Below are 25,147 nucleotides of genomic sequence, written 5' to 3' on the forward strand. Positions count from 1 at the left end.
TCCATCTTGAGGCGCCCTCTCTCTCCCTTACCTGATTATTGTGATGCAGAACAACACAAAACACAGTTAAATAACAAAAATCAAATTAAACACAGTACAGAAATCAAGAAATAAGTGAACAAAGCAGTTTAAGTGCAAAAAGTTAAATTAAAGCTGTAATCAAAATGCAAAACTTAAACATTAATTACATTTAGACATCTGATGGTTCACCGGATTTTGGTCTTCTATGGAGGTCTTGTATTTCCTTGGAGATGCAATTGTTCATTTTACACTTGACAGATTCCTCACTTAGCCCCTGGGTTTGGAGGTGATGTGTGAAGCATGCTGTAAATAAGAGAGAAGGATAAAGTCACAGACTTCCAAAACAGGTGACAGAGGCCTCTCTGCCAAGCTCATGTTGAGAGAGATTTGTGATGTTCTGAACTCTAATTAACGAATTAATTAACTACAGACTCTACATTACAATTGTTCAGTCCCATTGAATGATTTAAGTCATTATGGAGGCAAGTTTAGCACTGCACCAAATGTCAGAATGATCCATCACCTTCTGCTGAAACCAACAATGATTATCTAATGTTTTGAAAATTAGTTATAAGAATCATTACCTTGCCATCAATTGCAGTATACAATGGCTCGCTGGCCTCTTCATGCCCCATAAGAATTGGGGATTGCTAACTCTGCCTGGTTGGTGCTGGGGCTGCAGGCATGTCTGACACTGCTTGCGCAGTGCTGGCGGTGCATCGCCACACCTCAGCTTGCCCAATGCTGCAACATAAGGAAAAATAATTGGCATCATTCATATAGTTGGGAGTTGGGAGGCCATTTGTGCAGCTCTAATTTACTCCATCATCTGTTTGAATCAGACAGAGCTGTAAGGTGCCTGAGTTCTTGGACAAGACAAAAAGGGCAACAGACAATGCTTTCAGTGCAACAAGTCAACAGAATAAATGTTTAAACAAAATATTTAACAATAGGCTATAGTAGACAAGCCGGTTTTGATCCTTGCTCTTCAAAGCTGCCTGGACACAGGTCATGTTGTCTTTGGTCCTTCTGTGATGTGTTCTTCTAGTCTGGCTCTTCTTCTGTGTAAGTCTTCTTCTGTGGTTCTTGCTGTGTCTCTGTATCTGCCTGTTCTGTGGTTCTTAGGACCCTGCTGTTGTATCTTTTTTTCAGGGCTGCCTATGTGCCAAAGTGCAAATTCTGTGCAGCTTGCCCTTCCTGACCTTATAACAATTGATACTTTTTTCCTAACCTGATTGGCTTTTCCTGTCTCACCCCAGACTTAATGGCATCGTCTGTTGCAACAGAACTTTCGTCAAACAACATCTTTAAAAACTAATACAACAATCATTTCAATAAAAACCTTTAATGACTTTAAACATATTTTACAGTCTTTCCAATCAAAACATGAATTTAAATATATTTGCACCTTTTTAACAGAACATTAATATTTTACAGATTCTCACAGACTGTATTAGAGAATGAGGTGCAACATTGCAGAATATAGTCCAATTCAATTAATATCATGTAGGTAGCTCTGAAAAAAGATGCAAAAGCAGGGCCCTAAGAACCAACAAACACACAGACAGAGACAGAAACACAGGGGCATTTTTTTAAGCTGCAGGCAGTCTTACTGGTTTGATTAAGTCAATCCAGTTGGATTCAACATGTTTGACTATCAGTAATATTTTCCTGTTCAAAGATTCTGCCTGCCAACTGATTACAGTTGAAGCAGCTATATGTCAACTAGCTTCACTTAATTCCAACTGGTTCCACTTTGCCTACCAACAGGTTCCAGATGACCAGACGGCAAGCCAACTGGTACCAGATGAGCCGAAATGGTTCCCCAGTTAAAGTCAACTAGGCAACTGGGGATATCAAATGGTTACCAATTAAGATTGCCAGTTATCCCAGCTGTAACCAGACAACACCAGTTGAGACCACTTACCTGCGGTTGAGACCGGAAAAGATCAGTTAAGACCAATTGACTTTTCCAACTGGTTTCAACTAGTTTGGAAATACAAGAGAGAAACTAGAGAAAGATGCACTCCTGGCAGAACTGCAGTGCAATGTTAGCCTTAGAATATGTGCTCAAGTGAGGTATAACTAGAACTGGGTCTAGAAATTGAATGCTGCTGCGCTCATTTTACAGGCGTAAAACAGGCACCTAAGGGTCCAATATGAAGGGTGGTGTGCACCTGCTTGTTCCATGGAGGAAATGCAGTACCAATGCAAGTATTCTTCCTTTCTTTCCTTTTCTTCTATTAACCTATGCGAATCTGGTTGGCATTTTGCGCAGGAGCTCTTTTGGGTAATATTAACCCGGGGTTTTACTAACTGGGTAGTTCTGGTTTGGTTGTCTGGTCCCTGGGACAAATGGCTCAGGTTTTGGCTGCTTCAGGGCAGATGTTTGTATTGCATTTTATATTACATACAAAGAAATAATTTTTACTACAGTGTGAGGAAACCACTTCTGAAGCAAACAAATTTCACCCACCTCTGTGCACTGAGCATTCCCTGAAGGTTTATGTGCTGCTTTAGATTTCACTTCTGCAGTTTGAATGTTTTCCAATACTTCTACCCTGTAACTGGAGCTTTCCCCTGCCTCTGATCTGCTGCACCTATGATGGTCATCAGCGGATGCAGCCCTCCGCAATAGGTGAGGGTAATGTGACAGAGTCTCTACATACCAGGTCAATAGGGGAGGTGGGGGTGGGTGGAGCTGGTGGTGGCTGTAGATCAAAGCTCAGACTTTTTGTTACATGCTGAGCTTGCGTCCAATTGCAGCTGCTGTCGTGGTTTGTAAGACTTGCACTTCAAAGGCAGATGCATCCACCTTACCAGGTCTTCAAAAAAAAAGATCCGATTCAGTGGCAGCTGTGACCTTTCAATCTGCTGCCAGCTGCTGAAGTCTTATCATTGCTGTTAAAAGCTTTTTGATACTATCAGTCCACGAATAATATAAGAGACATAAGTAATCATGGAGCTTGTTCAGTAGTTTACAAAACTACAGTTACAACCCATTAAAAAGAGATTATTATTCTTCGTTAAAAATACTTTTCCTTGCTACATCATGTAAAATTCAGCCACAGTGAGCAGTGATGGGCATGTAAAAATTTTGTGTCTGTAACAAAACATGTACCAAGGACTCCTTGGTTTGCACTATGGTCTGGCAGCTCTTGGTCCATTGTGTATCCCTGACTTCCTTCACCCCACCATTGGTAGCCATGGCTTCAGCTGTCTAGATCCTGAGCTCTGGGATTCCCCCCCTAAACCTTTTCAGATCGCTATATCTCCCCTTTTATATCACTCCTTAGACCTACCTCTCTGACCAGGCTTTTGGTCACTTGTCCTAATATCTAATATGATGTGGCTTTGTGGCAAACTGTTTCTGATAACGCTCCTGTGATGTACCTTGTGATCATTTACTACATTAAAGGTACTGTATAAATGCAAGCTATTGTTGTTTAAAGGTTGCAGCAACCTCTGAAAGAGGAGGCATTATGTGACAGGAAAAATCGTCTACAATTACTTATTTGCTCATGGGGGAAAGAGATGATGTGGCACTGTGTGTCTCTGAATTCTTAGATGCTTCTGCAGAGGTTTTACTATGACAATTAACGCAGAGTAGGGCGACAGTCATTGGCACTCCGGGACATTGTCTGCACTCGAGAGCAGCACAAAGTGTTTGGTAAGAGATGGTGTTGCATGCCAATGTACATAACAACACCAGAGGAACTGGATCAAGTAAGGAAAAGGTTTAGGGTAGGATTATCAACCTGCCCAGAATTTGCATGACACATAGTCGTGTTACCTCCCTCTCACACTATCAAATTGAATGATGTACCATGTGTTGGAATGACCATTATGACCATTAATATTGTAGACAACATTTTACAGATCCCATCCTTTTTAAGGATATTCCTGCGGAGCAGAAATCCTAGTCAGTTCTTGGTGATATTGATAACAATGATTCTGCTGCTTTTGTCATTAGATAAAGATTCCCACCATACTGTGATCCTGAAAATACAGGAAAAGTACAGTGGCTACAAAACAATAATTATGAATTTAGTTTACACTCCCTGTACAATTACAAATAATATATTAATGCATTTAAATTATCTGCATTATTTTATATAAAACATTGTGTATTGGATAAAAATTTAAAAAATATAGAACATTCAATGAAACATCGATTGTTTCTGTCCCTTTTAATTGAGATTTTAAGCAATTTGCCTTCATGCTTGCTATTCTTGGTTCTGCCTAAACGTCGAAGTATGAGTGGACCTGCTAAAGGCCATCATTTATATACACAATTCATAATCCATGAGACTGGTTGGAATAGTGCCAATAGTGTGAAGTGCTGTAGGGTGTTTTACTGCATTAAATGCATGTTGTTTTTGTAACATATGCAACCTATCTGATAATTGGGTGAAATTTGTCAGGCCCTTTAAACTTGGTTTCCTTTGGTTTAAAGCAGTTCTGATGGATCTGCTGTAGTACACCTATGTACAACTGCTTGGTGAGTTGGTAACTAGTGGACATAAATTTAAGACTACCATCAAAACAACAAAGAGAGAAGTTAGGAGAACTCTTTTTAGAACCAGGTTAGTTAGGACATGGAATGCTGTACCAGACACAGTGGTGGATGCAGAATCCATAACAGCTTTTAAAAGTGAAGTGGATTAACATTTGAAAAATAAAAAAAATAGAGATATGGGGAAAGGGATTAAGTGGACAGTTATTTCAGAGAACAAGCACAGGCGCAATAGTCTAAGTAGGCTCCTTCTGCCATTGTGCACCTACCTTACCTATAAGACAGCTGATCACTCCCAAACAACCCCACCACTTTACCTAAGATTCTAATTAATTTTTAATTTAATTTTTAAATTTTGTTTAATTTAAAATTTTTAATTTAGAGATACAGCACTGAAACAGGCCCTTCGGCCCACTGAGTCTGTGCCGACCATCAACCACCCATTAATACTAATCCTACATTAATCCCATTACCCTCTCACATCCCCACCGTCCCTCAATTCCCCTACCACCAACCTATACTAGGGGCAATTTATAATGGCCAATTTACCTATCAACCTGCAAGTCTTTGGCTGTGGGAGGAAACCGGAGCACCCGGCGAAAACCCACGCAGTCACAGGGAAAACTTGCAAACTCCACACTCCTGTAAGGATACTCTGGCTGCTGTGGACAGTGATACCTGTAACTGTGTTCGTGAAGAGTTTCTCTGTTCTTTGTCTCTAACAAAATCATCAACATGTTCCGAAAACAATAGGAGAAAGAGCAGACACAGTAATACTTTCAGGGTCACACATCTGGCACAGGGCTTAGGCAACTAGGAGCACCTATCAGGAATTTGGGTGCATGCTCTCCAGGTGTATTTGTCCACTATGAATTGAGAAAGATGCGGTCCCTACAATTTCCTGTCCATTATGAAGGGAAAATTGCAGGGATTGCTTCCAGTTGGCAAAGCTGTAATTGGGAGCGTAAAATCAACTCTCATATACAAGTTTCAGAAGAACAGCCCAAAAAGCAATGAAACAGCCCAGGCAAGTCATTTACTGGATTGATGAAGTATTTCTGGATCCAGTTTAGTAACTGGGTGCAATAAAAATAGAGGGCACAAGCCTCTTAAGAATTTTATATGTTTCAATTATATTTCCTCTCATTCTTCTAAATTATAGGGAATATAGGCCTACTCTATTCAATCTCTCCTCATTAAACAATCTTCTCATCCCAGGTATCAGTCTCGTGAACCTTGGTTGCATTCTCTCTAAGGCAAGTATATCCTTCCTTAGGTAAGGAGACCAAAACTATGCACAGTAGTCCAGGTGTGGTCTCACCAAGGTTGTATATAATTGTAGTAAGATTTCTTTTACTCTATTTCTCCAATCTCTTTGTAATAACAACACCAACTTGTACTTATATAGTGCCTTTAATGTAAAAACATTCTAAGGCACTTCATAGGAGCATTATAAAGTAAAGTTTGACATTGAGTTACATAAGGCAATATTAGGGTAGATGGCCAAAAACCTGGTCAAAGAGGTAGGTTTTAAGGAGCATCTTAAAGGAGGAAAGAGAAGTAGTGAGGCAGAGAAGTTTAGGGAGGGAATTCTAGAGCTTCGGGCCTAGGCAGCTAAAGGCATGGCCTCCAGTGGGGGAGCAATTAAAATCAAGGATTCTCAAGAGGCCAGAATTAGATGGGTGCAGATATCTTGGAGGGTTGTGGAGCTGGAGGAGATTACAGAGATAGATAAAGATATATTAAGACAATTTGCCTTCCTAATTGCTTGATTGATAACTTCCTGTGATTCGTGTACAAGGATCCCCAGTCCCCTCTGAATGCCAGCATTTTCCAATCTCTCACCATTTAAAACAATTCTGTTTTTCTATTCACCTTATTGAAAATCCAAATACACTGCATTCACTAGTTCCCCTTATCTAGCCTGTGTTACAATCTCATTAGGGACTGTTAACTTTTAAAAAGAGAAAGTTGAATCCCCAGTTATTACTGAAAGAATTACTCCACAAGATTTCATCTTTTAAACAAAAACTTTACTCTACAAGAGTTGAACAAAGCAAGACATTACTAACTTAAAACTACAATTGGAAACATATATTTTAAACTTAAAATCTTAACAGAAGATGAAGACGTATACTTGAAACTGTAAATCTCAACAGAACACTCCTATTTGACTCTTACTTCCACCCAAGAATTTCCTTTTACGTTACAGGATCTTGGTAGTTTGTTCACTTCTCTTGGGTCCAATCCAAAGTGCACCACAGCTCCCAAGGTAGTGCCGCTGAAACAACCCCCACCCCCAGTCGACTGGGCCTATATTCCTGGCCCCAGCTTCCCCAAAGTCACTCACATATCTTTGAGCGCACCTCGCCATTGAGGCGCCCTCATCCTGGAGCTGCAGCCTCAGCACTGGCCACCAGTGGCGCTGCTGAGGCTCCTGAGTTGTCGGCCCTCAATTAGACAGCGGCCCCAGGGGCTCCCTGTTAGTTGGTTACAGTTGGCAAAATGACGTCAACTCCTTCTTTCGCCCCTGGTGGGGGGAGTTTAGCGTCCCCCAAAAATTTCTGCCATAGTATTCAATTACAGTCTCTGCCAGTTCCTTATTCTCCATAATAAATCTCTTGTCTCTGCCTCTAATGGGCCCATGCTTACTTTCGCTATTCTCTTCCTCTTTCATACCTTCAGAAACATTGATCACTTGTTTTTAGATCTCTTGCTAGTTTACTCATTCTATTTTCTCTCTTTTTATCAATTTCTTGGTCATCCTTTACTGAATTCTAAAATCCCCCCAATCTTCAATCTTGTTACTCCTTTGACAACATTATTCTTCCTTTAATCTAATGGTATCTTTAACTTCTCTTGTTAGCCACAGTTGGATTACTTTTCCTGTGTTTTTTTTATTCCTTAAGGGAATGTATATCTATTGCAAATTATGAATTAATTCTTTAAATGTTTGCCATTGCTAATCATATCTTTTAATGTAGTTTCCCAATCTACCTGAGCCAATTTGCTCCTTATACCTACGCAATTGGTTTTATTCAGATTTAAGACACAATGACACAAGAAATAGGAACAGAAGTAGACCATATGGCCCATCGAGCCTGCTCCACCATTCAATATGATCATGGCTGATCTTGGGCTTCAATTCCACTTTCCTGCCCGCTCCCCATATCCCTTCATTCCCTGAGAGACCAAAAATCTAACTATCACAGCCTTAAATGTATTCAATGATGGAGCATCCACAACCCTCTGGGGTAGAGAATTCCAAAGATTCACAACCCTTTGAGTGGAGTAATTTCTGTTCCTCTCAGTCCTGAATGATTGACCCCTTATCCTGAGACTGTGTCCCTGTGTTCTAGATTCCCCAACCAGTGGGAACAATCTCTCAGCTTCTACCCTATCAAGCCCGTTCAGAATCTTGTATGTCTCAATTAGATCGCCTCTCATTCTTCTAAACTCCAGAGAATATAAACCCAATTTACTCAGCCTCTCATCATAGGACAACCTCCTCATCCCAGGGACCAATTTAGTAAATCTTTGCTGCACTGCCTCCAGTGCAAGCATATCCTTTCGTAAATGTGGAGACCACAACTGCACACAGTATTCCAGGTGCAGTCTCAACAAAGCCCTGTACAATTATAGTAAGACTTCTTCATTCCTGTACTTCAATCCCTTTGCAATAAAGGCCAACATGCCATTTGCCTTCCTAATAGCTTACTGCACCTGCATGTTAACTTGGTGCATTCCTTGTTCGAGTACCTGCAAGTCTCTCTGAACATCAACATTTAGAAGTTTCACATCTTTTAAAAAATATTCTACTTCTCTATTTTTATGACCAAAGTGAATAACATCACACTTCCCTACATTATACTCCATTTGCCATCTTGTTGCCCACCCACTTAACCTGTCTATATCTCTTTGCAGCCTCTCTATGTTCTCCCTGCAGCTTACCTTTCCACCTACCTTTGTATCATCAGCAAACTTAGATACGTTACTCTCTGTCTCTTCATCCATGTCATTAATATAGAGTGTAAATAGCTGAGGCCCCAGCACTAATCCTTGTGGCATCCCACTATTCACTGCCTGTCAACTTTAAAATGCTCCCTTTATGCCCACTCTCTGCTTTCTGTCTGTTAACCAATCCTCTATCCACGCTAATATATTACCCCCAACAATACGAGCCCTTATCTTGACTATTAATCTTTTATGTGGTACCTAATCGGATGCCTTTTAAAATCCAGTTATACGACATTTACTGGTTCCCCTTTATCTACCCTACTAGTTACATTCTCGAAAAACTCTAATAAATTTGTCATGCAGGATCTCCCTTTAGTATAACCATGCTGACTTGTTCTAATTACACTATGCTTTTCCAAGTGCAATGTTAAGACCCTAGTTTCAGACTTAACTAAATCACTTTCAAACTCAATATACAATGTTATTATATTATGATCACTCTTTCCTAGAGGCTTCTTTATTATAAGGCTATTAATTAACCCTTTCTCATTGCACAATGCTATATTTAACTTCCTGTATTTGCAAAGTCAGCAGTCCCATAAAAAATTAGCACAAAAATAACTAGTTTTATAGCATTTGCCATCATATGTTTTTAAGTTTTATATATGCAAACCTCTGCTGAGGGAGTCAATGTTGAAGGTGGTGGAAGGGGTGCCAATCAAGCAGGCTGCTTTGTCCTGGATGGTGTACAGCTTCTTGAGTGTTGTTGGAACTGTACCCATCCAGGCAAGTGGAGAGTATTCTATCACACTCCTGACTTGTGCCTTGTAGAAGGTGTATAGGCTTTGGGGAGTTAGGAGGTGAGTTACTCGCTGCAGGGTTCCTAGCATCTGACCTGCTTTTGTAGCAATGGTATTTATGTGGCTACTCCAGTTCAGTTTCTGGTCAATGGTAATCCCCAGGATGTTGATAGTGGGTGATTCAGTGATTATAATGCCATTGAATGTCAAAGGGAGATGGTTAGATTCTCTCTTGTTGGAGAAGGTCATTGCCTAGCACTTGTGTGGCATGAATGTTACTTGCCACTTATCAACCCAAGCCATGATATTGTCCAGGTCTTCGGATAGGTTGCAGCAATAAAAACTTGGTCTAATTCCATTGAGGCCAGTTATTGATCCAAATTACTGTTTTGACCTTTAGGTCTGAGACCTTACACAGGATATGGGTTCCAGATACTCCAAAGTAGGGTTGTCCACTAAAGAGAATCTGCAGCACCCTGCAGCTCAGCATCCACAGCAGCAGGGCAGCAAGCACAAGAGGACCAGCTGCTGCAGTATCCAACACAGGAACAGGCATTTGTAGCAGAGGGGATGGCCAAAGGGCTGCACCCAGAAGAAGGCACTACCCCAAATAGGATCTACAGGCGAAGGGTCATCTTCCTCCACCTGTCAGAGCAGCGAAGGCAGTGGCTGTCTTGTCAGGTGCTCACTGACTGTGCACTGATGGAGGACAACCTGAGGCCATTAGGAGCTGGAGGTCACCAATTGCCCAAGATGGAAAGATCACCATAGACTTGAACTTTTATGTGTCCAGGCTCATTCCAAGGCTGAGCTGCAAACATCTGAAGGATTTCACAATCCATAGCCCACAGATGTATTACCTAGGTGATGCATGCCTTGTACCACAGCGCCTCACAGTACATAAATTTTGACACGGATGCAGCCAGTCAACCTCAGAGGGCTATAGGCTTCACCTCAATGCCAGGATTTCCCCATCCAGGGCATAATTGACTGCACTTATATGGTGATCAAGGCTCCAGTGGACCAGCCAGGTGTATTTGTTAATCATAAGGGGTTCCACTCATTAAATGTGCAACTGGTATATGGTTACCGAAAGAGGATCCTGCAGGTGTTTGCGAAGTCTCCAGGGAGCTGTCATGATGCCTTTATCCTCTGTCTGTCTCAGTTGCCTTAGATCTTCACACCTCCACCCCCTGGGTGACAAGAGGTACCCCTTGAAGACCTGGCTGATGACACCTGTGGGTCACCCCACCACAGAGGCATAAGAGACATTTAATCGATGCTTCTTACTACCAGGTCCTCAGTAGAGTGAGCCATTGGCTTGCTGAAAATGCGGTTCAGGTGCTTTGATCACTCTGTGGGCCTTTCAAGATGGGCCGGAAAGGGTCTCCGGCATTGTGCTGGTGTGTTGTTGCTGCACAACCTGACACTTCAAAGAGGAGTGGAACAAGTGACAGTGGAAGTTGGGGAGAGACCACCATCCTCGGAGGAGGAGGATGAGAAGGAGGATGGCCCAGCAAAGCATCACCATTCAGACAAGTCCATAATGTGTCCTTACATAGACCTGCATGCCAAAGATGCCCACGACTCCCTCAAACAGGCACACTTCAACTGAGGGCACTGCCTACATCATTGCCCTCCTGTCTGCTGTTGACCTGCTGCTCACACTGTAGACGTGGACACTACCCTCTTCCCGCAAGCAAAGGTCTTCACTGCGAGTAACCAACATATTACATTCTCCACCTTGCACTGACAACCAACAGTCTCATGCCACTCCCCTAATTTACCCTACCCATGGTGGGATTGGAAATAAAACGCACCATGCCACTTCCCAGGGAACACCAACACATGGCTCTTTGAAAGAAAATGTTATCATTCCTCAATGTTGGAGAAAATCCAGTAACATTAGAAGCTGCACTTAAGTGAATCCCTTTATGCTACTAAGACTGTTTCAGCATCCTCTTTCTTTTACATGGTGCTACCCCTGTGACTGAGGCAGTTGTGGAAGCAGCCTATTCATTTCTCTCCTCCAGCAAATGAGATGCCATTGGCACACGTCCTCTGGGCTGCGGTGCCTGTGAGGCCCTGACAAAGACTGCCCCACCTGCATCTGTGCAGGGGCAGCCACGGTATTGGGGACATAACACAGAGTTTACGTCTCTGTTAAGGTGCCAAGGGGGCAATTAAAGATGAGGGGGCGCCTTGATGGCCTATTGCCATCATCCCTGTCCACCTCTGCCCTTTCAGGCCCCACCTACACTTTCATGCTAACCAAGAGTGGGAGGGCACTTGGCTGCATTTCCATGCAGTTCTGAGCCATCACTGCAATCGTCCTATCAATACTACTCAAGGTTGCCGACATAGTGTAAAGGCCATAGCACTGGTTCTGTACTACACGCTGTCCTACTGCATATGATTCTCCATGAGGCTGGCCACTCTTCCAATGGAGGAGGTTTTGTGCTCATGTGCCTTGAGATCATGGCACTTATGGCATGGATGGACTCCTCCATCTTCTGTGCAAGAGTTCACACTGCCTCAGGACACTCTAACGGATCTCCCTTTGCTACTCCACAAGTACCCACTTTGTATATGATCCCTGAGGCTGTCACTGCCTCCATCACCTGCTCCTGCTCACATGTGATGTGGTCCTTACCTTGTACCACATGTTCTATATGTGACTGAGGCCCCACTGAGGTGAGTGTCTCTCCATTGATGGGGGAAGCGCATGATCCATATGTATTCTCAGAGTGCTGATCTTCCTCTGAGGTCTGCGCTGCCTCCACATACTGCTCCTTCTGTGCGTCCGACATTGCCCCTGTGAGAGAGATGAGACCTCAGTTAATGAAACACAGGCATTAAGTGGTTTCATACCCTCGCATCTTGCTGAGCTTGAAATGTATATTCATGGATACAACTATTTAACTGAAGAAGCTGCTCAGATCCAATTGCCTGATTAATACATGATGCTTGCATCCACTGTCTGCTGCACAACCATCTCTCCTTCAGTGATGGCCTGGTCTGCTGCCACTCTGTCAATCTCCAGGGCTTCTTCTTCCATTGGTGTTAGGATTGCCATTAGCTGGACTCTACCTCCCTTCAATGCCTCTCCTGGGAGTTATGCACTCTCTTCTGCAATAAGAACAAGAAAGGTGTTTGGAATGTGAGGAGTGCAGTGTGCAAATCATAAGGCAATACAACATTTGTTGGACTTCATTGTGGAATGGGGTGCACAATGGCATCACTGTGGTCTGTGTAGATGAAGGGTGATGAAGGGACCTCGTGAGACAATCCTCTTTGTTTTTGCAAATAATGTGCCTTACAGCCTTTCTGCGCAGAAGACTATTAAGGAGGTGAGATAGTCATGGCTGCCTGCTGACAGTTGTTGGGTTATCACCATGTCAGCCCTCAAGAGGTCATTTGAAGTGCTTCCTGCACTGTATCCAGGGCCTGTTCATTACACTGTGGCAGCTGACCTCATCCAGAAACACCACCTGCCTCCGTGCCCTTAATGCCTCCATTATAACCTCTAGAGAGATGTTGGTGAGCAGGGTGCAACCCTTCCCCTTCTCCCTTCCATTTCCTGCAGAAGTCACTTGTCCAAATCAACTCAGCAGTAATCTCACTGTCGGAGATGGTCATTGCTTCGCACTTGTGTGGCGCGAATGTTACTTGCAACTTATCAGCCGAAGCTGGAATGTTATCCAGGTTTTTCTGTGTCACCCTTTAAAATTTATGAAATAATTGTCACCCACTCTTTAAGCAGAGTTTGAATTGCCATTTTTCCCCATAGATTTGGAATTTCACTGCCAAATCTTTGTACAGTGAAAGAATTTGATCTCTCACTTTTTTGTGTTGACGGTGCCCTTTTAAAGGTCTAGTAACGTGTCATTCATTGTCTCATCACAATTTGCCTTTTTTAAATACTAAAGTAGTACAAAATACATAGAAATACATAGAAGTTACAATATGAAAAAAGGTAATTTGACCAAACCTGTCCATGTCATTGTTTGCCTTCCCCATGAACAAATAGTTCTAACCACATTTACACTGCCACATGCTATTTGACTGCACTGGCCTTGATCGAGCAAGGGAAGAGGGTTAAATGGCAACTCTACTGCCAGGCTGGGAGTTCAGGGGCTGGTTTTCTGGTAATATCTTTGAGACGGAACATTGGCTTGCTGAGATGGAGAGGGTAGTACCGAGCCTGTGTGGCTGCCCCTTTGCCAGGCAGCATGATAGCAGTAAAGCAGAAGATTGCTTTCTCATATCTCTTCAACCCCTTTTCCTTTATTCACCTATCCAATCTAATCTTGGATGTTTTTGCCTCAACCACCAACACGAGAAGTGAATTTCATAGCCTTATAACTCTTAGAGTGAAGAGGTTTCTCCTGCTGTCTGTTCTAAATCTCTTACATTTAATCTCGAACCTATAACGCCTTGTTCTGGACCTCTGAACTATTGGAATCAGTCAGCTTCTATCTACCCTGAGCCATCCTTTCCTCATTTTAAACACTTCAATCATATGGCCCATTAATCGACATTGCAGTAACACAAAAAGCCCTGTTTTTTGCTTTGTAATTCTATTTCCTCATACCAGGCAGCATACCTGTGAATCAAATTGTAGATTTTTTAAGATTACAATTGTACTCAGTTGTAACACAGAGCCATACATTGATACATTGCTGGCATAGTGTACAGATTGTGTGGTGCAGAAGTGCAGAGTGTGAAGGATAAACCTGTCATGGTGACTTATGCAAACCCCAGTACCCAGTACCCAGTACCCAGTACCCAGTTGAGTGCCTTTCTACTTCAATGAGCATCAATGGCATAAGCTCACAGTATATGATCTGTTCTGTGGAGTTGATTGGACATGTATATGAGTAGAGGAGAGTCTAGTTAAGCATGAAGCAAAGATCAGTGGGATCAGATTAAATGTAAAGTGGCATTTAGTTAAATGTATTGTTACGATTGGGTAAGGAGGGGGCACAAGGCTCCCCTCCTGTCCTTCCTCTTATTTGACAACAACAAGGTTTGTTCCTTTTTAACTGGTGGATGTGCTTACCATTTCAGTGGGTGTTTTACCTTTTACCTTTGTTGTGATCAGATAAAAAAAACAATGGGACAGGTTTTCTTGAGTTTAAACAAGAAAGAAATGAGCTTATTATACTTAAAAGTCTAAACCCAATCTAAATAAAAATAACAAAATTATGCTACACTTTCACGCGCGCACACACACACACACACACACACACACGCAAGAATCACACACACAAACAAATAGATTACAGAGTGATGAGGAATGGATTTGTGTTAGATTAGAGTCGAGAACAAATAAAAGTAATACACAGTCTGTGATAACTGGTAGCTTTAATGGTCTTTGGTCGAATTCGTGGTCCTGAAGTTCTGCATTGGTAGTTGTTCATGGAGACAGCTGAGCAGAGGACTTCCTTTGTCTTGGATCTAGCAGCTGGCAACTAGACTTCACAGGACCCACCAGGCCTTCTGGGGAGAAAATGAGAGAGAGAGCCCTTCTGGCTTCTGCACATATTGAGTCTCTGTCTTGTCTCCTTGTCCAAAGGGAAACTCCCAGCTTTCACAGAGATGGACAGATGGTCACATGACTGCCTCAGTGTGTTCTCTGGCACCTTCTAATGAGATTCGAGTTTAGGAATTTCAATCACTCAAGCCTCATGATGCCAATGTTCACCCCTGGAAGGGTTCGCCCTTTCAATGTTAATGTCCCAGAATGGTGTCTTCCTAATGAAAGCAGGGCAAGCCATTGTTTGGGTTACAGGCTAATCAGACATGTGTCTTCACTTTAATGCCTTGGAATGTGCAAGGTGTTCAAATGCAAATGGTAGAGGCCATTTTTAACTGTGGCAAAGTCTTTGTAAAAGTTTTCCATAATATTCCAGCTTTCCTTTTTTTAAAAGTTTAATGTAAGTTTCCAAATGATGAATTAAAATCCTCATTTGGCAAAACATGTTTTCTTGACAGTATACTCAAGTCCAATGAAATCCAGTTAAATGCGCAGACAAGTGCAATAGAACCAGGATAAACCTGAGCACAGATATAGTAGAATCTGGTTAAATATGTACAGGAGTACAGTATAATGGGGAAATGTACACCTTGGCAGATTGGAGTCCAGCTTAATAGGTACTTGAGTCATACAGTAAACTGACTTAGGTGTAATACTGCAATAGACTATTTGCATTCACCTTCATTGTGCTGAACGTACTGAATCGAACATGACTCTCAGACAAAGCAGAATAATTCTTCATTGTGCTTCAGCTGTATTTATTTCTCCATAAAATGCAACATGTCCAAGCTGACTCATTTTTCACACACAGTTGGGTTTCAGACTGGAACCTGATTGCTGTAGCACTTTCAAAGTGTTACTTGCAGTGCTACAGCGCCATTAATCTTTCAGCGAGAGTGGGGGGTCATCATGGCTCAGCTGAATGTGAGCATCAGTGTCAGCAATGATACTCATAGCAGAAAAACAAAACAGCTTGAAGGGACAGCAGCATATGGCAACTGTGTGCCAGACTTCAGTGAGATCAATCAGGCTATCACTGCTGTATATACCTTGCCAAATAATGGATAGGTGGAAGTGTTTACAAGGGAATGATTTTGGTAGGGCTCAAATGACAACAAATCACTTAAGCTTTGCTCTTGTTTATGTGGACTGTGCCATCTGAGCCCCTCGGTGAGGTATGGTTCTCAGCTATTAATCTCTTTTTAATTTAAGCATGACACAAATAGGAACAGGTCATTCCTCTCTTTGAAGTGGTAGACGTTGAGTCCAATTGGTGGTTGGAAGCAGGTACAATACTGAACCACTTAACCTGCTGCTTAGAAATGGCAGATAATGGGTAAAACATAAGTCTGCACTAACTGCATCAGTTCATGGGGTGAATGTGCAAACATGAAAGCACAAGCTGCTGTTTGCTGCTTGATGGATTCACAACTTCACATTTCTGCACTGTGCACCAGCTGCTGTTCTCCAAGGGTGATGAGTCCTATCTGGTTTCATCCATCCTCTCTCCTTCTCTATCACAATGAATAAAACTCGCTCTGAGACGACAGCAAAGCTGAAGTTACCCAGGTTGTTGCAAATTATAATCCTATGAGAACTGCAGCAACTGGGAAATATGCTTCATATCGATATGTGTGGTTGGCTTCACAATAATAGCCTGGAATTTTGGGAACTTATATTCTAGTTTGCATTATTGTTTGGAAACCTCAGGTAGTATGTTTGTGGCAGTTTAAAAAAAACACAAGTGGTGTGTGCATACTAACCTCTCCTAACTATTAATGATGTGCAAAGGGAATAAGAGTATCGACGATTGTGTCACATGTATCACACAGAAACTGGTGAGGAAAAGTAACACGCAGCATCCTGTGAGGTAACACACAGCATTCAGTGAGGTAAACTAACACACAGCATCTGGTGAGGTAACACACAGCGTTCAGTGAGGCAAACACAGCATCTGGTGAGGTAACACAGAACGTTTGGTGAGGTAACACAGTGTTCAGTAAGGTAAAGTAACACACAGCATCTTGAGGAGCATCAATTGGGTAACATTATTTTTTTCTGCAAGTTGTTTTAGAAATTGGCACCTGCTGAGTTGGTTATAAGAACAAAAAAATGTAAGAAATAAGAGCTGGAGTAGGCCATTTGGCCCTTCGAGCCTACTCCACGATTCAACTAGATCACAACTAATCTTTTACCTCAACTCACCTTCCCACACTATTCCCATATCCTTTAATTCCCTTAATACCCAAAAATCTATCGACCTTTGTCTTGAATATACTCAACAACTAAGCATCCACAGCTTTCTGAGGTAGAGAATTCCAAAGATTCACAACCTTTTAAATAATAAGATTTCTCCTCATCTCAGTCCTAAATGGCTGACGCCTTATTCTGAGATTGACCCTGTGTTCTAGATTCCCCAGCCAGGGGAAACATTTACTCAGCACCTACCCTGTCAAGCCTCTTAAGAATTTTACATATTTCAATTCGATCACCTCTCTTGCTTCTAAACTCCATTTTTTAAAAAGCATTTAACCAATTATTTCAGTATTGTGAGTCTTGAACATACAGAGAAGTATTAACATTCTTACCATATCTCTTATTTTGCTTCAGTGCACTTTTATTTTACTTCTAACATTAATCAAACCCAAGCATGCACTGTGATTAATGATGAGACTGAAGTGGGTGAGTTTATATTTCTCGAACTGCAAAACTTGGAATGCTGCCATGCGATATTCTTCAAATTGTAAAGCTTTGGGACAAAATTATTATGGTGCATTAACTCACATTCAATTATATCAACCCACTTATTGTGTCATTGTGTCTCTTCCATAGAATCATTGGGTTGTGCAGCACAGAAGAAGGCCATTTTATCCATCATGCTTTTGTCAGCTCTTTGAAAGCTATCCTGCTCACTCCCTGCAAATATTTCCTTTTCAAGTATTTATCCAATTCCCTTTTGAAAATTATTGATTCTGCTGCCACCACCTTTCAGGAAGTGCATTCTGGTACAGCTCGCTGTGTAATATTTTTATAATTTTTCCCACGGCTCTTTTGCCAATTGACTTAAATCTGTGTCCTTTGGTTACTGACCCTCCTGCCACTGGAAAAATTTTCTCCCTATCTACTCTATCGATTCCCTCATAATATTGAGCAGCTTTATTAAATCCCACCTTAACCTTAACTGCCCTAAGAAAAGCAATCCAGCTTCTTTTGGCACTTTGCATAACTGAGGTCCCTTATCCTTAGTACCATTCTAGTACATCTCTTCCGCACCCTGTCCAAGGCCTTGGCGTCCTTCCTGAAGTATAGTGCCAGAATTGGACATAGTAGTTCAGGTGAGGTCTAACCAATGATTTATAAAGGTTTACCATAATTTCCTTGCTATTATATGCCATTCCTCAATTTATAAAGCTAAGGATTCCCTATGTTTCATTTTCCAGTGATACCCTTTTCTCAGCAGCAGGTAGTGCTTTTTTTCCTTTTCTTTGACATGAAGTTCACAGTGAAAGTGATTGCCAAAAAAATTCAACTATTTACAATGACTAGCTGTTCAATTTTACTTCAAATTACTGCCCATGAAAAGAACCCAATTAATATTTAGGTGATAAGGCACAGCACCAAGGGAGGGTACACTTCTTTGTTTGGTCAGTCATGTTTGCAAAGTAAATACACTTGTGTCGATGTTAGAAATTGATTAATAAAAAGGGTTGTGTTCTTTGATGGATGAATGATAGTCAACAAGATAAAAGTCTTAGAAATGAAGTGTTTATTAATGGCAGCTGAGATTTATCATTTGATAAACACTGAGCAAATACACTGTGAATGCAACCTTAGAGATTAAAGTGCTCTTGTGATGTAGTGTTAATAGATAATTATATTGTACAGTATATTGAAACCAAGGCTGGCTGGTGTGGAGTCAAGTATATCACACTCCCATTTCTTTCAATGTCTGGGAGTTGCTTTTGGAACAGACTATTGGCTAAGGCTGAGAAATCATTTTTTAATTCACAAGGTTTAGGTTGCATTATATTAAAATGCTTTCGGTTAATCTACCTGGTAGTTAATTTAATTAAGTTCATTGGATGCTTTTCTCTGTTAAAGGTGCTGTATAAATGCAAATTGTTGCTCTAGGTATCAATTGTGACCTCTGTTGTCACCTGTTGTGGTTTGAAGTATCACTCAAGGGAATTGAGCACAAAATCTAGGCTGTCATTTCAATACAGTACCAATGGACTGCTGCACTATCAGTGGTGCTGAGACGTTAACCATAGTTCTGTCCTGTCAAGTGGATGCAAAAGATTCCATGGCACTATTTCAAAGAAGGACAGGGGAACTGTCCCTCATTTCCTGGCTGACATTTATCCCTCAAGCAACACCAACCGCTGCCGGTGGTGCTGCTGGGACTGAGGAGCTGCTGGCCTGGCTGATTGGCCAGTAGCTCCTGAAGGCGGGACTTCCTACCTCAGAGGGCAGAAGTCCCGCTCGAGGCCAATTAAGGGCCTGGGCCACGTAAAATCTCCCTCCTGACTTTTAAGGCGGTGGGCAGGGCTTCCGCCCTGACATAAAATTCCAGTCAATATCTTGTCTGGACCAGGCTGGATGAAACTGAGGGTATTTTCCTATCTCATTGTTCATATGTACCTTTGTGTAGACAGCAGTCAAACCTGGAACACAGAGCTGAAAGAAAAATGTTTCTTAATGATGCGTTTCAGTAAGATGAGCCGCCCAACCATCTATCAAGAGTTCAATGACCTCAATCAGTAAATCACATCTTCTTGGGAAGCAGTCTGGGCAGTAATCCACATTGAAAGAGAATGGCCTGCCCACCCCACAGGCATTGATTTAGCTTGTTACAGGCTTGACTGCCTTGGCAGTTGAAACATATACGCACCTGTGGTCTGCTTTTGAGCTCGAGTACAGACTTTGAATATGGCAGTAAATTAGGTCCCTAATGTATTTGCCTTAAAGTCTGTAAGGTTAGGGTATCTTTAGGATTAAGAATGGATAGAGAATAAGGGGACCCAACTCTGCTTTGCAAAGATAAATTCACAAAACCAAAAGAAAATTAGATGAAGTTCTATGAAAACTGCGGTTTGGGTCAAATCCCAATGATGTGTAATGGATTTCTAATAACAGTCTAGTATGCTGAATGCCATCATATTTGGAATTGATCTCAGTGTAGATTCATAGAAGTTTACTGTGCAGAAGGAGGTTGTTTGGCCCAGTGTCTCTGTGCTTGTTCCTTGCTGAAAATGAATCCGTCAGCCCCACTCTATACATCCCTGTGTTCTCGGCTTCATATATTTGTCCAGTTTTTCCTTAAAAGATACAATGATCTCTGCCTCAATTGCAACTAGTCCCTGTGACAACTATTTTTCAATCCAATAACCGTCTGCATAAAGAGATTTCTCTCAACCTCTACCCTTACCCTCTTAGTGACAGTTTTAAATAGATGACCCCTGGGCATAGGGAAAAACTATCAAAACACTTCATAATTTTAGAAACTTCTATGAAATCTCCTCTTAGCCTTCTCTGCTCCGGTGGAAATAGTCTGAGTCTCTTGTCTATCCTCAGACATATTGGCCGGGATTTTATGCTGGCGACAGGGGTCTCAACATGTGGAAAAAGTGACGCCAATTACCCCATGTCGCCTCTCCTCTGGAATGCCCACCAAATCTAATGTCAATCAGGCCCTTGAGTGGACAGCGGTGGGCCTTCCGCGGGATCAAGGACCCTGGGGCTGGAAGTCCCGACCTCGGAGAGATGCCGACCAATTGCAGGCCTGCAGCTCTTCTACTGAGCAGCGCCACAGCTGAAGTTCTCATGGTGTGGTCGTCGGGGGGAGGGGGGTGGGGGGGGGGTTGGCTCTCAGTGAGCCCCTCCCTTCCTGATGCCAAGTCTCTTGTTCAGGTACTCAATGGCTTTTAATGAGGGATGCCCCTCCTCCTTCATGGAGCTGGGAAGCAGCCCGCACGGCTTTTCGTGCGACAGGGCAACCCGCTGCACGGCTAATTGCAGTGGTGGTGAGATGAGGCCCTTAATTGGGGATTAATTGTCGAGTTAAGGGCCTCAATTAGTGGCAGCGAGGAAGGCCATTCACAGGCCTTCCCACCCTGGACTAAATTTTGGCAGAGGGGGGAGGGTGGTGGGAAACCGCACCACCACTCCGCCCCCCACCCCTCCCCCCCCACCCCGCTTGCCCCACCTGCCACCATCACACTTGATTTTAAGCTCTCTCCGCTTAAAATCCCGCCATGGGTTGGGGGAGGTGGTGGAGGAGAATAACATTTCCTCACATGGCGTTCCATTCTTGCATTATCCTGGCAAATCTACACAGTTTGCTTTCTAGAATGAAATTCTCCAAACGCCACACAGTAAACTAACTATGGCCTAACTAATATATATTAATGTGGCCTAACTAATGTTTTTTTCATAAAATTACCAATAGTTCTTCACTCTTGCTCTCTATGCCCTTATATGCCCTATAACCTAAAATATTGCTGGGCTTAATTGCAGGGTTAATATATTTGAACTCCGAAGTTCATTCACATTTTTCAGTGTCTTTCCATTGAGTGCGAACTTCCATTCCTCGTTTTTCTTCTCAAAATGTATTACGTCATACTTATCCAGAAAGTAAGAATGACCTTGCATTTATATAGCACCTTTCCTAACCTCAGGACGTCTGAAAGCACTTCACAGTCAATGAAGTACCCTTGAAATCTAGTCACTCTTGTAATTTATTTAGAGATACAGCACTGAAACAGGCCCTTCGGCCCACCAAGTCTGTGCCAATCATCAACCACCCATTTATACTAATCCTACAATAATCCCATATTCCTACCCCATCTTTCCTCAATTCCTCTACCACCTACACCAGAGGCAATTTATAATGGTCAATTTACCTATCAACCTGCAAGTCTTTAGCTATGGGAGGAAACCAGAGCACCCGGCGAAAACCCACGCGGTCACAGGGAGAACTTGCAAACTCCGCACAGGCAGTACCCAGAATTGAACCCGGGTCGCTGGAGCTGTGAGGCTGCGGTGCTAACCACTGCGCCACTGTGCCGCCCAAGCATAGGGAAGCATATTAAATTGTTTCTTTCACCTGCCTGTCCATTTTGCTAACATGCCTAACCTTTTACAGCCCTCACCATTCTTTACTAAACCCCCTCTACTTTTGGGTCAAGATTGTGTTCCCTAAACCCAAATCCAAATCATCTATATATATGGAATATATATATATATACTCCTGGAGTTATACTTTCAACTCTTCTCCAACCTGACCAATACCTGTTTACCCGAAATCATTGATTGCTATCCACAATCCTATATGTACCAAATGGCTGAATTTTTCTAACAAGCCTCTTGTGAGACAGTTTATCAAAAGCCTTCTGAAAATCTGCATGCTATGCATCTATTCTATTGCCTTTATCTATCCAATCAGTCACCTCTTTGAAAAGCTCTAACCCTAAATTTCCTTGGATCTTGTGTCTAACTTCTTCTAACAATCCAACGTATGTAAGTGGGATTTCTGCCACTCTTCTTGCAAAATTATGGTAGTGCAATGTCAGAAAAACTGAGGAGCTTCAGAACCACCATTGGATTTGGTCAAATATAACGATTTTAACATATTCTTGCTGGCTGTCCTTAATTAGCCCATGCATTTCTCAATGCTCACTGATTTTATCTCATATAATGGATTCTAATATTTGGCTACAATGACATTAACTGGTTTATAGTTACCTGGTTCATCGTTCTTTCCCTTCTTAAATATGGGTTTTGCATTGGCTACTTTCCCATTCCATGGCACAATTTGCATCGCTTCTCGGCCTTTTGGCTAAGATCAAGTGTAGTATCTGTTCTTATCAGTGCTTATTTGATTGAGAAGAGACCATGATCATTGCCTTTTGATCCTGGGGAAGCTTTGAGTAAAATGGCTATGACCAATCTTCGAGCTTCAGGCCAGGGAGTGCGCAACACCGTTCGGGTGGTCGTGAAGGACAAGGAAGGAGATGCACCGGTCGATCGCACCTTCTTCATCAAGAAAACTCTGTTCGATTGCTGCGGATTTCAAGCGACGGACGTTTTCTGCCTGCAGGATTTCCCCAGCAGTGGATACTTCGACGTGACGTTCCGGAACGTGGCGGGATGCATCAAGTTCCTGAAGGCGCTCAAGGAGAAAGGGGACCGGGCGCCACTGTCGATCCTCACAGCGGAGCCGCTCTTCATGCTTCCGTCACAATGGGACCGGGTGGTGACAATTCACCTCTACAACCCCCATGTTCCGGTGGTGGATGGACTCACCTTTCTCGCCAGGTACGTTGAGGTGGTCGGCAGCAGCACTGATGTCAAGGACCCCTTTGGGATTTGGACCAGCAACGGGAAGGTCAAGGTGACCTTGAAGGTCGATCCCAGTGGAGCCATTATCCACCCTCCCTCCAGCTTCGCTATCGGGGGAAGTCGAGGCTTCTTGGTCTAAGCTGGGCAGCCCAGAGTTTTCCGCACCTGTGGCAAATCTGGTCACGTGGCGGCCAACTGCAGCACGGTTGTTTGCAAGAACTGCAAGGAGGAAGGCCATCGGACCAAGGACTGTAAGCAGGCTAAGTGTTGCAACTTGTGTGGTGTGGCAGGCCAGCTCTACAAAACCTGCCCCAAATGCTGCCTCAGTTATGCTCAGGCGGCAAGGTCCAAGGAAAGGCCGGGAGAAGGTTCGACAAAGGCGTCCGGTGTTCGAAAGTAGACCAGCAACATTCTCCGCAGTGAGGAACTTCAACCTGAGAAGGAGAAGGAAGGGGAGGCAGCTGAAACCAGCGACCCAGCACCTACCCTGCACCCGGAAACCCCTCCTCCACAGACAGAATCAATGGAGGAGGAGGCAGCAGATGGACAATCAGGTCAGTGGCAATTGGTCCAGAGGAAAACCACAAAGAAAAAGCATCCAAAAGCGGAACCGGCCACCACCCAAACCAGTGTCAAGAGGAGGCTATCTTCTGAATCAGACTGCAACAACTCCGCTTCACTGGACGGGGGAATGCTGGGACGACAGCCCCTTCAAAAGAGGCGGCAGAACTCCAAGGAGATGGAAGATAAAGCATCCCAGCCCCCGGGCACTGGAAGCTGTGATGGGCCCGGCGTGCCCCAAACCCAAAGCGCCACACGTAACGACGTGGCCAATGCATCTCAGCTCCGGGACACCGAGAGCAAAGACACGTCTGGCGCACCTCAGCTCTGGGAGGCCGGGAGCAGTGATGTTTTCGAGGAGGAACAGATGGAAGCAGCAGAGGATAACCTAACCTTTGCTGCCTACAAGACCCCCCCAATGTCACCTCAGCAGAAAAACCTCTGCATGAAAAACCAGGAGGGGTTTCTGAGCCCAACCAACGTGAAACTGCTCGCACACACGATGGGTATGCAGGAACATCCCGAAGGACTGGGACTAGCAAGGACAAATGGTATGGGAAGCAACAACTAATTTTTTTAAAATGGGTGTAAGAATTGCTTCCATTAATGTGCGTAGCATTAAATCTACTACGCGATATGTTTCAACCTTGGATTACCTTGCCAAGGTCAAAGCTGACCTACTGTTTCTGCAGGAGTGTGGAATACCACACCTCAGCACCTACAGGCAGTGGTCGCGATGGTGGTTCCACGAGCCATCGATCTGGTCGGGGGGTAATGATTGCCGTTCCTCCGGCCTGGGTATTCTGCTGCGGGGAAGTAACTTCACCATCTCCGAAGTTAATGAGGTGGTGGGCGGTCGCTTCCTCGTAGCAGACGTGATGTACAACAACGCTCCGCTCCGGTTGATCAACGTGTACACCCCGGTACAACGCAGCGAGCGGCTGACCGTCTTCCAGCAGCTCCCACTGCTGCTGGCGACGTCCAGGCCGGTCATCCTAGGCGGTGACTTCAACTACATCATCGATGCGGCTGGACGATCCGGCAGTGACGACAGCAAACTGGACGCTACGTCCAGATTCCTAATGGAAACAGTTAAAGATGCCAAACTGCACGACGTCTTCAGCAAACCTTCAGACGGAGCGCAGCGCAGATACACATGGTCAAGATCGGACGGGTCTGCCTGTTCCAGGATTGACTTCCTGTTTGTGTCCCATGCTGTCACGGTCGGATCCACCGACGTCAAGCCGGTGTTCTTCTCCGAACACTGCCTCTTACTGGCCGACTGTCACTTACAGGACGACCAGCGGGTTGGCAGAGGGCCGTGGAAGCTCAATGCTACACTGCTGACCCCAGAGAATGTTGAGGAACTCAAAAGGGATTACAAAGGTTGGAGGACCGTGAAACCCCTCTTTG

General features: G+C 43.4%; 1 pseudogene; it reads left to right on the top strand.

Annotated features, from left to right (window-relative positions):
* The first annotated feature begins 22,650 nt into the window (after positions 1-22,650).
* Positions 22,651-22,759, top strand: LOC137351912 (U2 spliceosomal RNA; annotated as a pseudogene).
* Positions 22,760-25,147: the final 2,388 nt, after the last annotated feature.

This window comes from Heterodontus francisci, chromosome 2 (assembly GCF_036365525.1).
Source record: "Heterodontus francisci isolate sHetFra1 chromosome 2, sHetFra1.hap1, whole genome shotgun sequence".
Classification (NCBI taxonomy): domain Eukaryota; kingdom Metazoa; phylum Chordata; class Chondrichthyes; order Heterodontiformes; family Heterodontidae; genus Heterodontus; species Heterodontus francisci.